The 16,479-nt window shown below is 46.8% G+C and overlaps 1 long non-coding RNA gene across 7 annotated transcripts; it reads left to right on the plus strand.

Annotated features, from left to right (window-relative positions):
* The first annotated feature begins 7 nt into the window (after positions 1 to 7).
* Positions 8 to 15,312, plus strand: LOC140510313 (uncharacterized). 7 transcript variants are annotated; one of them, XR_011969184.1, is made up of 6 exons: positions 8 to 509; positions 650 to 3,318; positions 4,411 to 4,490; positions 4,615 to 6,296; positions 8,616 to 8,757; positions 9,038 to 15,312. It is a non-coding gene; the product is annotated as an uncharacterized lncRNA (long non-coding RNA). The 7 variants fall into 7 exon arrangements; XR_011969183.1 differs by lacking the exon at positions 9,038 to 15,312 and having other exon boundaries at positions 8,616 to 9,006; XR_011969185.1 differs by lacking the exon at positions 9,038 to 15,312 and having other exon boundaries at positions 6,139 to 6,296; positions 8,616 to 9,006.
* The last annotated feature ends 1,167 nt before the right edge of the window (positions 15,313 to 16,479 follow it).

The following is a 16,479-nucleotide window of genomic DNA, read 5'->3' on the forward strand; positions in this document are numbered from 1 at the left end:
CGGGCCCCCGCATTCTGCCAGCCGAAGGCGCGCCTCGGGGTCTCGGGGGCCCAGGAGCCCCCCACTCCGAGGGTCCGGCCGGATCTCCGAGGGGCTCGGGAGGCGCTCCCCCCCCCGTGAAGGGCAGGATGGTGCGTCCCGCTCGGCCGCGGTCACGTGGGCGCCTCCTCTGTGACGTCGGTTGCTTCAATGTAGCAAAGCTCGGCCTCTGGAATTCTGAGAACTAATTTGCTATTCGGTGACATAAGAGGGGGGAGCGTGCGCCGCCTGCCCGGGGTCCGGGGCTCCTTCCCTGTCTCGCGCCCATAAACACCACCACCACGTCCACGAGCTCAGGGCACCCACGGGGGGCAGGGGCCCCGGGCCCCCGGACGAAGCCCGCCTGCCCAGATGTAGGTTAGGCAGCTCCAGCCCAACAATAACACACGCCAGGGCACGGGGAGAGAGAGGACACAGCAGAGAGGGGAGCTTTCCAGCTAGACTCTCAGCACACTGGCCAAGCCGAGCTGGTGGGTCTCCGTGGTCTGGTCCGAGGGGGGTGCCGGGCTGGGCTTCTTGGGTCGGAGGCGTGGGGGGAGCTTGGGGCTGTTCGCGCTGGTGGGTTTTGTTTGTTTGGGGGGGTTCATTTTATTTTTTTGGCTTTTAACAGCCCCTTGCAAGTTTCTGCTCTTCTATGAAAAAGCCCGTGAGCCCCGGGGGCCTCTGGATTCTTGGCGGCGCTGTGGGTGGGTGTTCTTTATCTGTTATTTTAGAGATAGACTGCTCCCCGCTTCTGCCGGGCGTCCCTTGGGCTCGTAGATGGCGATCCTTCTGCCCCCTCCCTGTGCCCGTGGCCCCCTCCCGCGGGCAGACGCAGGGTAGGTTCCCGCCGCTCCCCCGGCTCTCTTTCAAAGGGGGGGGACGTTCTGCTCTAGGATCCCAGACTGAGGATTAGGGTCCTGTTCTCTGGTTCCTTTTCGGGACTGTAAGTGGTAGGTTTGCTCCTAGACTGTTTGTGTTGACTCTTGTGAAATAGATTTCATGTTGTAATGAAGGGGGAGGGGGACGACAAATCACGGGAACAAATAAATTCATCTCTATTTTTGGTTTCTCTTGGTTTTCCTGTGAATCAAGGGCATTGTAAAAAAAAAAAAAAAAAAGGAAAAGGAAAAAATCACTTGGGAGAGAACAGAGAACAGTGAGAGGGAATTCTCCAAGCCTGCTTGGCCGGGATCAAGAAGGCTGAGCCTGGACTGGGAACAGACCGTGCTCGTGGGCCGCCCAGCCCAGGCTGGCCTAGCCCAGGCTGGCCTAGCCCTGGCTGGCCTAGCCCAGGCTGGCCTAGCCCTGGCTGGCCCAGCTCAGCCCCGCAGGATTTCTGGGAGGGGGGCTTTCGGCTACCAGGTTTTTTTTTTAAGCCAACTCGCTGCCCAAGTGCACTGTGGGGCCTGCCTTGTTTTTGTTCTGAGCTGACAGTTTCTCTATTTAAATGTGGTTGGGGTTTTTCCCCACCTACTCATCCCTAGATGAAGGAGATTCTTCCTTGATTTCTGTCTCTGTTTCTTTCTACATATGGCAACTAATGTAATATTTCACATTCCTCAACACTTAATTCCAAATGTTCAGACCAGAAGTCCCCATAGGAGGCCGAGGTGTGCTCCCCTTCAGCTGATCCCAAGTCCTGTTCCTTCAGACAGCTCATTGAAAGACAGAAATCTCTGAAGGGTTGTAAAAGGCAAAGTTATGCCCATTTAGCTTTTCCACCCCCGATAAGTTAGGGGAAAAAAAATCCCTTTATATTCGCTTTGTAAGAGGGGGCAGGGCTACGAAAGTGAAAGCTCCGGACTTTTTTTTTTCCTGGCATGTATCTGTATCTCTCTCTCTCTCTCTCTCTCTCTCTCTCTCTCTCTCTCTCTCTCTCTCTCTCTCTCTCTCTCTCTCTCTCTCTCTCTCTCTCTCTCTCTCCCTCTTTCCCTCCCTCTTTCCCTCCCTCCCTGTCTCCCTCTCCTTCCCTCCCTCCCACTAGAAGTTAGGCTTCAGAGAAGGCATAGGACATTCTCTGGATACTGCACCCCAACACGCTGCAGAGTGTGCCAGGCCTGGGTTTTAGAAGGGACCAGAACCACTTCTGGGAAGACTGTGGTGTTTTCCACAAGGGCCAAAGACAAACAAATACATCGCCTGGGGTGTGACCATGTGAAATCCGAAGAGTAATACTTATTGACAGATGGATCTCTGCAGAAAGCAATGCTTTGTAGAGTGTTCTTTGGGAAATGCACAGGCCTAATCCACCCACCCGTGTTAGACAAAAAATTCAGGCCATCTCCCCCTGTCTTGGCCCCCCCCCAGCCCTAATCAGCTTTTCCTAGTTGGTCCTCCAGCATTTTTTTCTATGCCAGAAACAGGACATTTTTCTTTTCTGCTTTTCAGTAGTTTAATTTTTTTTTTGCATTTTTTCCCTTGCATCTTTTATCTGCAGTGTATATATTTGGAGATTCTTTACTAAGCAGGTGAAGACAGGCCTTTGGCTGTAGCTGTACCTGGTCAGTCCTCAGCATTTTCCCACCGTTGTACTGATTTTGCTGGGAAATCCCTCCTAAAACTCCCTGCAGGCCTCATACGGACCTTTTTCCTCTTGCCACTCTGGGCTCAGCCCCATGGGGGCACTGCAGAGCAGAGTGAGAGCCTGGATGCATGTTCTTCTACTGCAGCTCCCACCTCCTCAAGCTGAGGGAGACAGGGAGGGGGGGAGGTTGGGGAGAATAAAATTCCCGATTCCATCCCCTGTGTTAGTCATAGGTCTGGGCCCTTGGAGTGACAGCAGTGGTCAGGTTAGACTGGTCAATGCCAACATCTGCAGGATCCAAGGGGCTGCTTTTTGTTTCCATTTATTAAATCTCTTGTTGGGGGGCATGTGAGGATTGGCAGGGAAGGTGGGTTATTTTTTTAAAAAGGAGAAGAAAGAAAAAGACCTTTTAAAATTTAGAAAATAATTCAAGGTACCTGCCCAGCTTATGAAGTGAGCTGACTTCTCTTTACCCTAGGAACTGGATCAAGAGCCCTGTGGGCTCTGGAGTAAACACTCCCATTTTAAACACCCACACTAACACAGATTCTCCTGAATCCTGTTAAAGGCCTTTGACCAAGGTGATCTGCCTCCCAGCCCTTGCCAGGCTTAAATGCAGACATTGGCCATTCTGTTCTGTGCAAATTCTTTCCGGAATTTCCTCCATTTTCTCCCTACTAGAAACCAGAAAGGGGATACCATCAGTAGCAGACCAGGGCTACCCCTGACACCTGAGGAGTGGTCAGGCCATAACACTTGAGGAAAGGCTAGAGGTGAGACAGAAAGTATCTGGACATCAATGGGTGGGGGTCACCTGCTCAGATTGGGAGCAGGGAGGAATGTGGGCTCCAGTGTCATGAATTAATAGTTGCTTAGCACTGCCACTCAAAATAGAACGGCAGAGAGCAGTTCCTGGGGAGGGTGGGGAGGGGAGGAGAAGGGAGGAAAGAGAGTTCTACTGGGTCCTGCTCACAGCTGCCGGGTAAATATAAACTTTAATACAAATGCCAATGGACTACTCCTAATATTACATCTATTTAAAGAAAAGGACAGATTTTCACATTCAGTTTCTTTTTTCCAGCTCAGCTACTGGAGATAGTCACCTTTGTAAAAGAAATCCACCCCTGTCCTAACTGCAGTCCCCTCCACCTCCACCCCTTCACCAAAACAAATACAAGTGGGAATTCCCAGCAGATAGAAGTGCAGTTCTCTCATAACACTGCCACTTCAGACTTTCTCTCCTCCTGCCTGCCAATAGTCAGGCCTTGTCTTTTCATCTTTCGGGCTCCCTTCTCATGGTGAATTGCACCCTCCGGTAGGCATTAAAGTAAGACTATATGCGTGGGCAGAATTTTCGAGGAAGAAGACCCATATTCTTATAGCAATAAGTCAGTCTGCCACTAGATCATCTGGGTTTCCATGTTTTGTGTTGTGTACTTATTTGGGGACGAGGGCTGCAGCTGGTATCTGCCTTCTGATGGGAGTTAGGACTTGGGGGCTGTACCACTGCTTAAGATGTGGACAAGCTGTCACGTTCCTGGCTTCAGGTTTTGCCCATTCATCCCCTCGATTTGCATGAAATCACATTTCCTTCCCCTTCCCCCCACCCCTCTTTTCCATTATCATAAGCAAACTTGAGCATTGCCCTGCAGCCCCTTGGAAGTCAATGGTTTGTTTAAAATAGGCTTTAGACAGAGCTCGGCGGACACCAGGACACAGTGGGGCTGGAGGGACTATTTCTGACCTCCTGAAAAGAGGATTGGACTTGATTTCATTTCACACATTTCGCCTGCGGCCTTGAGCTAGATTTCTTGGAACTAGTGGTGTGTCCCTTGTGAGCATGTGTACGTGGTTTTGTTTTTCAGAAACCCTCCCAACCCAGTTTTCCCCAGTGCATTCATTTTCCAAAACTTCCCAGGACTTATTTATGAAAAGGAAATGCATGGTGAGTGCTTAAAATAGAGAAATAATTAGGAAAGGGAGGGAGAGGGGATCTCTTGTTTATGGCGTTGGGGCTCTGCCTCTTTGGATAACAACAGGGTTATCTTTCGCTTCCCATGAAACCCTAGTATGAGACCAGGCCACAGCGCAGGGACGCACCTCGGCTGTTTGCAAACCAAGCACGCTGGGCTGGGGCCTGGCCTGCCCGGCTCTCTACGCAGAGACTGGGAGTGGAAAAACTGGATTTGCGTGTCGGGCCTGCCTCTTTTTTTTTTTCCTTTCCTCTGCTTTCCTCCTCGCACACGCCTTCTGTACACCTGACCGTGCAGAAGCCTATGGGAAGGAGAAGCCGATTGCGCGGAGGGCTGAAGAATGTGCCCAGGGACGGCGTTGGTATTTTTCCACTCAAACCCACAGTGACTTGTTTATTTCGCCCTCCTGTAAGGAGCTGTTCAGGGGCCTGAAACCCTAGTTGTGGGGTTGCCCAGACACCAGGAGATGGACGCAGCTCTGCTTTTCCCCAGGCTGGGACCCACGTTCTTGGGGCCTGGGTAAAGAACTCCAGACCTAGGACCTGAAAAGGGGGAAGGAGAGGGGGGTCATTGGGGCTGGAGGGGAGGGTGTTAAAATTTAATCAGGCAAAGTCAAGTCAAAGCTGGCCTCCCCTCTATCAATTTTTAACCAATTGCAGACCAAAGTCTGGGATTGTGCTGAGGGGGTCAAAAAGCTGCTGGAAGATAAAATGAACCCCAGGGTGGCAGAGGCAGGTCGGGAGACCTTGTACCTTTGATCTCCTGCAGCTGCCTCAAACAAAAGTGACAGTTGGATTGGTTTTCCTGCCCCAGAGCCTGGTCTTTGCAAACAGCCCAGGAAAGGATTGAGGATACAGAAGAGGGGTAAGGGCAGCAGCCTCAGCAGGAGCTCCCAGGCCCTGGGTGTGGGCATTGGGAGCAAGTCACAACTGTCACGTGGCTTATTTGAAAAAAAAAAAAACCTAGAGAGAAATTCCTAGTAAGAAACTTAGAGATGGCTCAGCCTGGCTGCATTCAGGGTGATTATTCGATGTCAGAGGAAACAGCAGATCAGGAGCATACCTTCCTTCCCTCAAAAGAAAAAAAAAATGCCTTCATCTGCCAGCGCCAACTCCGAGAGCAAAGAAATTCATGTCAGTGTTTCCTATACTGCTTCTTAAACTTCTTTCTAAAAACAAAGGCTGAAACTCTCACTTAATTGTCTCATCCAAACTGACCCAATCCCATAGCAGAGATAGAATATGGGAGGGGGTGGGGAGGAAAACCAGAAAGGAAATACAAAAACCTGTGCCCTTGAATCAAAATTTAGGGAAAATTCTGCTAGGGTGGGAGTGAAGAGCACCCAGAGAGACTGAAAGACTCCTGATAGGGAAGCAGGTACCTGGCCAGGGAAAAAGGGCCTCATCTGGCATGGAGTGAGGGAGTATTGAGAGAGACAGAGAGAGAAAGAGACAGAGAGAGAAAGCTCCATCTGATAGTTTTCTCTGTTTTCACTGATTCTTCTTGGAGTGGATAAAAAGGCAGCCTCTGAGTCAGGAAGCCTTGGGACCTAGACCTGCTTCTGACACATACTGACTAGATGACCTTAGTCAAGTCACTGAGTGACTCTTATTGCCCTAGGCAGTCCATAAGGCTATAAGTTGTCCAGCAAGTACCAACCTGAACTGGGCAGAAGGCACTGAAAGATGCTGCACCAATGAAATCATTGTCTGACCCAAAACAACAACAAAGCCAAGAACAAATCTCAGAGGTCTCTGAGGGAAGAAGGAATGCTAGAGGTATGAGTCCTCCACATTTCGCAGCCCCGGGCCAAAGTTCTAGTCACCATACCCTAGTTGCATCCCCTGCCCCAGTTTCATCTGGGTGTGTTACATGTAAAACAGAAGGAGTCCCTTCCAATTTTTCCAACAGTTTCTTTGCAACCCTGTGAAAAATATGGCTCCTATAAAAACTGCATAAGGAAGAGGAGACAGAGCCTGACTCCTCAGGTTTTTAAACTGCCCCCTTGCATTAAAGTTAAAGAGAAGGTTGGTAGAAGCTGCATTTTCTCTCTTGGGCTCTGGAGGCATAGTAAAAGCATTGTTTTTTTCTGATTGGCTTGGCATTGCTTTGAGAAGCACAGGACTAGGGCAAGATGAGGCCAAACCCCTGTCAAGCTCATGTAATTGGCACGGGTTCCAAAATGTTCATTCATTTAGGCATTCATTCTTTTTAATTGAGAGTCTGACAAAGCCCCAAGATGTCTTTCCTGAGCCCTTCACATAGCAAGTAAGAGGCCCCTTCTGAGGGGTTAGGGACTCAGAGGAGCCAAATAACCCAGCCTCTTGGGCCTCAATTTTCTCATCTGTAAAAGGGGATTATAGGAGTCTAACATCCTTTGTAGCTGTGGATCCCATGAGTAGGTAGGTTACAGTGATCATCACCTCCCATTACCACAGAGTCACACACCTGAATAAGAATCATCTGTCCTCCATTTCAACAAAAGCTTATCCAGTTTTGGCTTAAAGACGTCCACATCACACACACACACACACACACACACACACACACACACACACACACACACACTCTCTCTCTCTCTCTCTCTCTCTCTCTCTCTCTCTCTCTCTCTCTCTCTCTCTCTCTCTCTCTGTCTCTCTCATAGGGCCTTAATCTATCCAGACAACACTCACCCATTGGTCCTAATTCTGTCTTCTGGAACCAAATGAAATTGGTCTGATCATTTTCACATGAGGACGCTTTCTCAAATCTTCTCTCCAGGATAAACATACCTAGTTCCTTCAGCTCTTCCTCACGTGGCATCAACCAAAAGCCTTCACCATGTAATTAATAGATAGATGGTGCATAGTGCATTTACTACCCATTTATTGTGTTCCAGGTACTGTCTTCAGTGCTGGAAATACAAACAAGCCAGAGGCCTTGCCCTCCGGGCTCTTAAATTCTGCTTAGAGAAACATAGTACGTAAAAGAAAACTTCAAAGGAGAGAGAAAGAGTGGAAGCCTGTTTGGGGTGCATGTGAAGAGAGCTCAGAAGTAGTACAGAGATCTGATTTGGGCAAGAGAGGGGCAGAAGATGCATTTACCAAAGCCCAGGGCCCACAGAGAGTCAACAGTGAGACAGTTTTATTAAGGTCCTGCTTTGTGCAGGGCACTATGTGAAGTGCTGCTTTTGGTAGGGACCAAGAGTGATGATAGAGTATGGGTAGCGTGATGTAGCGATGGCCAGAACTCAAGTTCCTTGAGGCTACGGACCACTATTTTTGTTTTCTGTATCGCCAGCAGGACCTCAAACACAGTAGGTACTTAATGAATGCCCAGGGATGGATAGGTGTTGATTGGTTGTCCTCCTCTGGACATTGTCCAGTTTATCAATGTCCTTCCTAAAATGTGACCCCCTGAGCCATAGAGAAGCATGATGCTCTGAATGTCATCTGACTGGTTAGGAATCCATGGCGCCCCCATCTCCCTAGTCCTAGCTGCTTGGCTTCTTGACGTTGCTGAAGATCCCATTAAGTCTTTCAGTTGCTGGCTCATTTTGAGCTTGTCCTCCCTACCTCCTCACCCCCCAAATGCCCTTCTTCAGGCAAACAAACTTCCTCCATCATGTCCTTAGAAAGTTGTTTCTGTTGAGTGCAGACTTGACATTTTGTCCTCATCATTTTTGTGTTACATTTGGCCTACTATTATTCTAACTTGTCTAGATCTTTTTGAGTCCTGCTCTGTCAGCCAGTAAGATAGCCATCCCAACTAGCTTTGCAAGGTCAATAAGCCTGTCATCTATGCTTTCATCCAAGGCACTGATGATGTCAAATAGTACAGGCTCTCTTGCCCTATGGGCCTGGCACAGTTCATTTAGACTGACAGCCAACCCCACAATCAGGATGCTGGGTTTTTTCTCCCAACAAGTTAACAAATCACTTAATTGGGAGAACCATAAGTAAATCCATAACACTAAGCAAGATGGGTAGGAAAGAGAAATATGGGAAACAAAGTACTCTAAAAACTGAGTCCTAATTTTTCATTGAATTACGCAGTAATAATAACTTACATTTCCATAAGACCTGCTCTCACTACCCCAATTCTGCTTCTCATTCCAGAGGTGTTCTCGATTCCTTTCTGATCGTTCATCATTAGTCAGGGGAAACTAACACATCTCCCCTCAGATCTATACTCAAGGAAGCACCAGATCCACCAATCAATGCCCACACAAGAGGAATCCCTGCCTCCACCAAATGCCAGGCAAGTGGTCATCACCCCTCTTCTTGAAAACCTCCAAGGAAGGGGAAACCACTCCCTATCAAGGCAGCCCATTCTATTATTTAGGGGTAGCTCCAATTAATAGGGAGTTGTTTTGTTCCTTTTTCCGTATTGTAGACTAACTTCTTTCCAACTTCCATCTACCACTCTTGGTTCTGCCTTCTAGGGCCAAACAGAAGAAATGTAATTCTATCACCATGTGACAACCTTTAAAATACTTGAACAAAATTATCATATGCCTCCTTTGTCTTTCCTTCTCCAGGCTGAACAGTCCGTGTCCTTTGGATTGCTCTTCAGAGGACATGGAGAGGATTCAGGGCTCTTCCTGGTTGTCCTCCATTAGACATACACTTTATCAAAACCAAACCATGCCCAGAACTAAACACCATACTCTAGATAATATTTGACAGGGACAGTACACAGAGGGACTTTTATCCCCTTACTCCTGGAAACTCTGCCTCTATTGATGCAAGCCAAGATGGCACCAGATTTTGTGACTGCTGTAACATACTAGTGTTTGCTTGCATTTCTCTGAAAGTCCTCAGATCTTTTTCAACCAAACTCACTGTCTAACTCTCCCTAATACATTTTGGATTTGCCATGTTGGTTTTTGGGACCCAAATTAAAGACATTACATTCAGCCCTATTGAACTGCATCTTGTTAGATTCAGTCCAGTGCTCCACCCTGTTGAGATCCTTTTGGATTCTGACTCGGATGTCTGGTGTCCCTATATCCCCAGCTTTGTGTCAGCTTGCAAATTGGATGAGCATGCCATCTATGCCTTTGTACGAGTCATTGCTAAAGTAGTGACCCAGTACAGAACCAAACACAGAGACCTAGGGCACTCCCTGCTATTTTGATATTGAACCAGAACCATAACTCGTTAAGTCCCATCATCCAACCAGATCTGAATCGAGCTCTCATTATCATTGAACGCACATGTCTTTGTATTATCTAGGAGGACAGCACGAGAAGGGGCTACTTTAGCAAAAGTCTGGTTTCAATCTTGGTCAACAGTACCTTGCTGTCAAGGGAGTTAAGGAGATCTTAATAAATGTGTTCATACACTTAGGTTTCCCAGAGCTTAACATGAACAATTACCCAGAATAAATTTTATTATAAGGGAAACAATCCTCCCATTACAGCTCTGTTTTGTTGATTCAAAATTTTGCACATGGTAAAAACCAGACTGTTGTGCAATCCGACTGAAAGAATGAATGGTAAGAGAATTCATGAGGAAACCTACTCTCAATCTCCTGATTAATGGAGAAGGTGAGAGCTCAGAAGCACAATGAGACACATGGTGCTTTGGCCATGGCCAATGATGACTTTGCTTGCCTTGCTGCACATTTGTAGCAGGTTTTGTTAAATTCTCAATTGGGAATGAGGCTAGGTTGGGAGGGTGAGAAGGTAGATTTTTAATGATTGAATACACTCAAACACAGATAGATAGATAGATAGATAGATAGATAGATAGATAGATAGATAGATAACCTCTGTACAGACAAAAGAGGACTTGATTGGAGGTCAAAGGATATGACCACAAATCCTACCTCTTCTTACAACCTAGGTGACCTTGGAAAAATCACAATCTCTTTGAGTCTCGGGTTCATCCTTCGTAAAATGAAGATGTTACAGTAGGTGACCTCAAGGTCTCTCAGCCCTACTGTGAGTCTCTGAGCCCATAAAAAGGCCATCTTTCACTGAGACAATGGGTTAGCATTCCAGAAGCCTAGCTGAAGGTGACTTAAGTGGTCACTCAGCCCAACCAGGGCTCAGCAAGTAGGGCTGGTCCTAGATCTAGAGCTTGCTCAGATATAGCCGGAGAGGCTACTCATTCTCCCCTCATATCACTTTAATTTCAGGAAGCATTTTTCTGGCATCAACCCCAAGTCTGCCTCCTTGGAAGCTATGTTCATTCCTCTGAGGTCAAATCTAAACCCTCCTCCATTGATGACCACACCAGTAGCTCCATATTCTCAGCTACCACTCGGGCCCCTCTGTTGTCCAGATCAAAGGTCCTTAATTCCTTCAAAACACCCTCATATGGCATGATCTGGTGAGCTTTTGATCTGCTCAGGCTCTGTGTTCTCTCTCCATCTACACTGACTCTCCTGAACTATAGGCTAAATAGGACTTCTTTTCCATGGAGCAAATGTGTTGCTGGAGGGGATGAGGTCAGAGAGCAGTCATGTCAGGGAAGGGGAGTAACCTGGTTCTCTAGAGGGTTCATGCATCCTGGGCTCCAGGAGGGTGGCACCAAGGGAGAAAACCTGCTCTGCTGAATATCAGGACCCTGGGACAAAGGTCTGTTGGCCCCTTGCTAGTTTAGTGCTTTCATGTGGGGAATCCCTCCCTTCGCTAGGACCACGTCCTGTCTCTTCTGGATGCCAGATTCCTGGATCGCAGCCTGACTAAGCTGAAGCAAGTGGCCAGAAGAAGCCTCTTTGGTTTCTTTTCTTTTCTGTTTTTAGGTTTCTAGTTGCAGTTCTTGTTTGATGTTGGTGCTCTCCCACCTTCATGTTGCTCGCACAGGGCTGCCAAACACAAAGCGCTTCTTGCTTCCTGAGCTGTACTTGGGAGCCTGAACTTGAGACCACTAGAAGGAGTGTGTGTGGGGTCCTTGGGGTCTGGTGCTGAAACTAGATGTCATTGGCTGTTGATAAAATGGTTTGACTGATACCAAGAAAAAGAGGAAGCAAAGTGAACCATTTCAACCATTCCTTTCAATGAGTTTTCTTTTTTTCCTTAAGAACATGAAAATTTGATAGGGGACTTGGTCGTGGGGGCAGAAACTTGAAGTAGGAAAAGATCATAAAAGTCATCTATTCTGGCCCCCTCATTTTACAGGTGAGGAAACTGAGTCAGAGAGACTTGCCTAATGTCACCCCAGCAGTTAGCAGCAGGGTTAGGATGGGGATCCAGGTCCTAGGTTTCCAGCTTCCATGCATCACTTTCCTCTCTTTCTTTACTGTCTCATAATGGGGTGAGGGGATCTTTAGGTTTTCCAGGGCTCTACTGGATTGCAGAAGTTTGGGCAGCTGGGAGCTGGAGAGGGGTGAGCCTGGCCACGGACTGTATGCCTATGCGCTCTGGATCCCAAGGACCTAACACTGTCCAGGTGACTTTGGAAAAGTCACTGTGATCCCTGGGCTTCTGTTCCTTCATATGGAAGATGGGGGCCTTGGGCCTCTGAAGGCTCCTGGCTCTGGATCTAGGGGCATAGGAATTCTAATTTCCAGAGGCTGGTCTGCAAAATTTTGACCACCACCTGATTATTTTCATTATTGTTTTCTCATAGCAACTGATAGCTACTTTTAGCTAAGATACGAAAAGGGCTGGCACCACTGTGACCCTTTTGTGCCCTGCTCCCAAAGCCCCACTGCCTCCCTAGGGCCTCTAAGTTCAAACCCAAATGCCCCTGATCAGCATTCTAAGACCTTGAGAAATGAAATAGGTACATTGTATCTTTTCAGGCTTATTCACATCAAATCAGCCTTGCCTTTGACATTTTACCTCCAGCCTTCACACCTTTGCCCAAACTGGTCCTGACCCTGGCAAGCCATCCCTCCTCTTCTTACAATACCTAGCGTTTTTCAAAATGAAGCATCACATTCTACCTGAGGCCTTTCCTGAGACTCTCTCTCTCCATCCAACTTACTTTATGTTGACTCAGTTTACATTTTCTATTTACATACATATGTAAATAGAAAATGTAAACCATAAATGTGTGTAAATGTATCTGTTATTTTTTTCTAATAGAATGTGCTTTGAGAATGGGTCAGTGCAGGCCCTGGAGTCAGGAAGACTCAAACACTCCCTAGCTGTGTGACCCTGAGCAAGTCACTTCATTTTGTTTGCCTCAGTTTCCTCATCTGTAAAATGGACTGGGGAAGGAAATGGCAAACCACCCCAGTATCTTTGCCAAGAAAACCCCAAATGGAGTCAGGAAGAGTTGGACATAAGTGAACAACAACGAGGTGGGGGAGGGGATTGTTTCCTTTTTGTCTCCTGGAATGGTACCTGTTGCACTGGAGGAACTTAATAAGCGTATGTTGATGAATCTGCCTCAGTGGGAGGGAGTACCCACACTGAATGAAATCATGTGTACTCTTAGTCAATATGTTATCAGTCTCCAATTACCTGGAATCCCAGGGGCTTTCATTGAATGAACTATTTTTAAAGGCACTACTTTGAGGGGGTTTGTGTTATAACCTCAGCAAAATACCTGAATCCAGGAGCAAAAAGATAAAGAAGAGATTATTGATGATGCTGTAAATATGGGTGATATTTGGGCAAGTCACGGTCAGAGGTCAGAGGATCCAGAGTCGGCAGAGATTTGAGAAGTCATTGAGTCCAATTTCATCATTTTTCAGAAGGATAAACAGAGGCACAAGAAAGTGAAAGAACTTTCCTAGCATCTGTGGGATTTGGAAGCATGGAGGATGGATGAGTCATTATTAGGTCACTAGCTTTAGCCTGACCATTTAGAGCTTTCTCCAGTGTTGGGGTTTCCTAAAGCGAGGAGACATCTATTACAATCCTCTTTCAGTGTCTCCTCATGGCAGGGAGGTGAACCTGGGTCCTAAGACCCTTGGCCAGTGGAGCATAAGCCCAAGCAAGCCTGACCAAACTGGAAAGAGTTGGGCTCTCTTTTATCTGAAGACCAGTCGGCAATCAATCGATCAGATAATAGTCCATCATAAAGTGTCCGCATGTGCCAGGCCCTAATCTAAGACAAAAGTGATACCATTCTTGTCCTCAAGGTGCTTGTATTCTAATCAATCAGCACACAAGTATTTAGTAAAGAGCTGACTATGTGCCAGTCACTGGGGATGGAAAGACAAAATGAAAGCAATCTTTGCCCTCTAGGAGCTCGATCATTCAGCCACCATCTAGTAAGCACCAACTCTGTGCTAGGGATCATTTGACCTTCTGGGTGTGGAAGGGCAAGACACAAGATTGGTTGCAGCCATGTGTGATTCTTTCCTACCATGGGCAAGAGGTGATGAGATAGGTGGGGAGAGAGAGCACCTCCCTAGAATAGGAATTACAGATGTTCCCAATCATTGAAGTGAGTCCAGGAAAATGTAACTCATTGTGTGGATTCAGTGTGATCAAAGAAGAAGAAAAAATATGCCAGCAAATAACCAGCCTTGGGATTCTTGAAATGCAGAATTGGAAGCAGCCCATTTCCCGGTAAGAGGAACCGAAATTCAGTTTTAGGTCCTTCTTTTAGATTCCTCCTTCCTCTTTCCTTCCATGTACTCCCACCTTGGCCCCACCCAGGTCCCCTCTGCAGCAGCCAAATGGGAAAAAATGTTACTTTGGGCTCCCTGAACTCTTAGAAAATAAACCAAAAGGAGCTGAGCATGCAAAGCCAAGAATTCAGCACCTTGCAGGATCCAATTATCTGAGTTGGAAGAGACCATCGAGTCCCATCTGGACCTCGATAAGCATCTCTCTCCAGCATCCCAGCAAGGAGTCCCCCAGCTTCTCCCTGAAGACCTCCTCTAGAGTAGAGGGGTCCCCCACCTCCAGAGGCAGTCTGTACCACCTAGAGAGAGTTCTCATTGTTGGGAAGGTTTTTCTGACCTTGGGCTGGAAGCTGGTTTTTTTTTTTTTGCAACTTCCATTCATTCATTGCTTCTACTCTGGAACTGAGTGAAGCAAGCCACAATTCACTATTGATTGTTCAACTATTTGGGGTCCAACTGTCAGGCTCTCTCCCCACCTTCCACTCTTCTTTGGTCCAAACAGTTCCATTCCCAGTTCCTTCAGTTCTGCTATGTCCTTAATTAACCTTTCTGGTTGTTCTCCAATAGACACTGAAGGCATTGATAACTGTCACCCTCTAGATTATCAATGCCTTTCCTAAAAAGTTTAACTAGAGCAGAGTACAGTAAGACCATCACCTCCTTATTCAATCAGACAATCAGTCATCAAACATCTCTTAAGTGCCAACCATATAGGCTTCAGGAACTGGGCTAGATACTAGTAATACAAATATAAAAGTATAATAGTCTTTCTTCAAGAGTTTACATTCTATCTGGGAGGGGTCAACATGCTTGCAGATAAGTAAATGCTAGATACAAAATGAATAAGAAGGTGATTGGGGGGGTTGGACTAACAACTGGGAAAAGGCCTCTTGAAGGCAAACTGAAGGCTGCCCTACCCCCATCTTAATGGAATCCAAGATCATCCTCTTGGTCTTCCAAAGCCTTCTTACCACATTGTTGACTCATAGTGAGTTTGTGGTCCACTGAAATCCCCAGACCATTTTCAGATAAACTGCTTTCTAGTCATGCCTCCCCAATTTTGTACTTGGGAAGTTAATCGTGTGAGTGGAAGTGTCAGACTTCAATGTTAGCTTTATCAAATTTGATTCTACCAAATTCAACCCAAGGTTTTAGCCTTTTGGAAGCATTGCTTAGTCTTCTGACACATCAGCTCTCCATTCCACCTTTGTACCCCTGGCAAATTTAAAGAGAATTCTATTTTGCTTATGTTCAGGTCCTCAATAGGAATGCTCAGCAGCAGCACCGATTCCTAGAGACACCTTCTAAGTTGATAAGGGGCTCTCAGTGGCCATGGGTTTCATTTGTTCCATCTGAATCTACCTAATTGCGTTCTCTCTCAGCCTATGTCCTTTCCATCGTAGAACAGTATAAGGGACTTTATCACAAAACTTTGCTCAATGACAGGCTACCTGTAGCTGTAATGTATCCCTGATCTGCCAGCTTGGGAACCCTATGAAAAGGTGGATTGGCATAAATGTTGTCATCTGGCCTTGGGAGATGATAAGATTTAGAGGGAGAAAGGACCCCTCAGGTCAACTCATAGGGTCATGGCTGTGGACTTGCAGGAGCCCTGGAAGGTCCTTTAGTCTAAGTCCCACATTTTATCGTTGAGGAAACTGAGGCCCAGAGCATTCCCATGACTTTTCTTAGATCCCATCAGTGGCTATTTCTACACAAATACACTTGAGGAAATCTTCCTTAGGTTTTCTGAAACCCTGGAATTCAGTGGTTTGTCTCTTGGGTGTGACTGGGTTCATGTCTCCCTCGCTTCCTATAGAGCAATCTTGTGACACCCCTTCCTGCTTTCTTTCCAATTGAAGAAAAAAGTGTACCTCCTCAGGGCCTGGAGAGGATGCGCCAACCATGCATGCGCTCAGCTTTTTCTGGCATGGATTTCTGGGGGCAGTGGAGAGATGCAGCAGAAGTGATAGCTGAGGGCAGACTTTGAAAAGTAGTTTCATATTAAAAAGTGAGTCTTTGTGTGTGTGTGTGTGTGGGGGGGATTTGTTGATAAATGACTCCAATATATTCTGGTGAACTAATACCTGTAAACTTGCATCTCTGCACATCATTTTACAGTATAAGTAGGGGGTCTCTTTTAGCAGTATGCAGAATGGTAACTTGGGTCGGTTGATCAGGCCTTTGTTTTAGAGGGTGCTGACTGAATTTGCAATTTTCAACGTAAATACAGCCAAGTGGATTTAGCACCTAATCAACAAGATTTTTTGGAGTGGGGCTTAGAAGAGGGGCTCTGGGCCTGCAACTTTTTTGGTGTATGGAGCTACTTGGTGAAGAATCCTGTTATCCATGCTGATATATGACTTCTACTTCTTATAGTATTAGGAAGTATCTGAGACATTGAGGGGTTAAGTGAGCTGTCCAGGATCACTTAGCCAGCATGTA

Source organism: Notamacropus eugenii, chromosome 6, assembly GCF_028372415.1.
Source record: "Notamacropus eugenii isolate mMacEug1 chromosome 6, mMacEug1.pri_v2, whole genome shotgun sequence".
NCBI lineage: Eukaryota > Metazoa > Chordata > Mammalia > Diprotodontia > Macropodidae > Notamacropus > Notamacropus eugenii.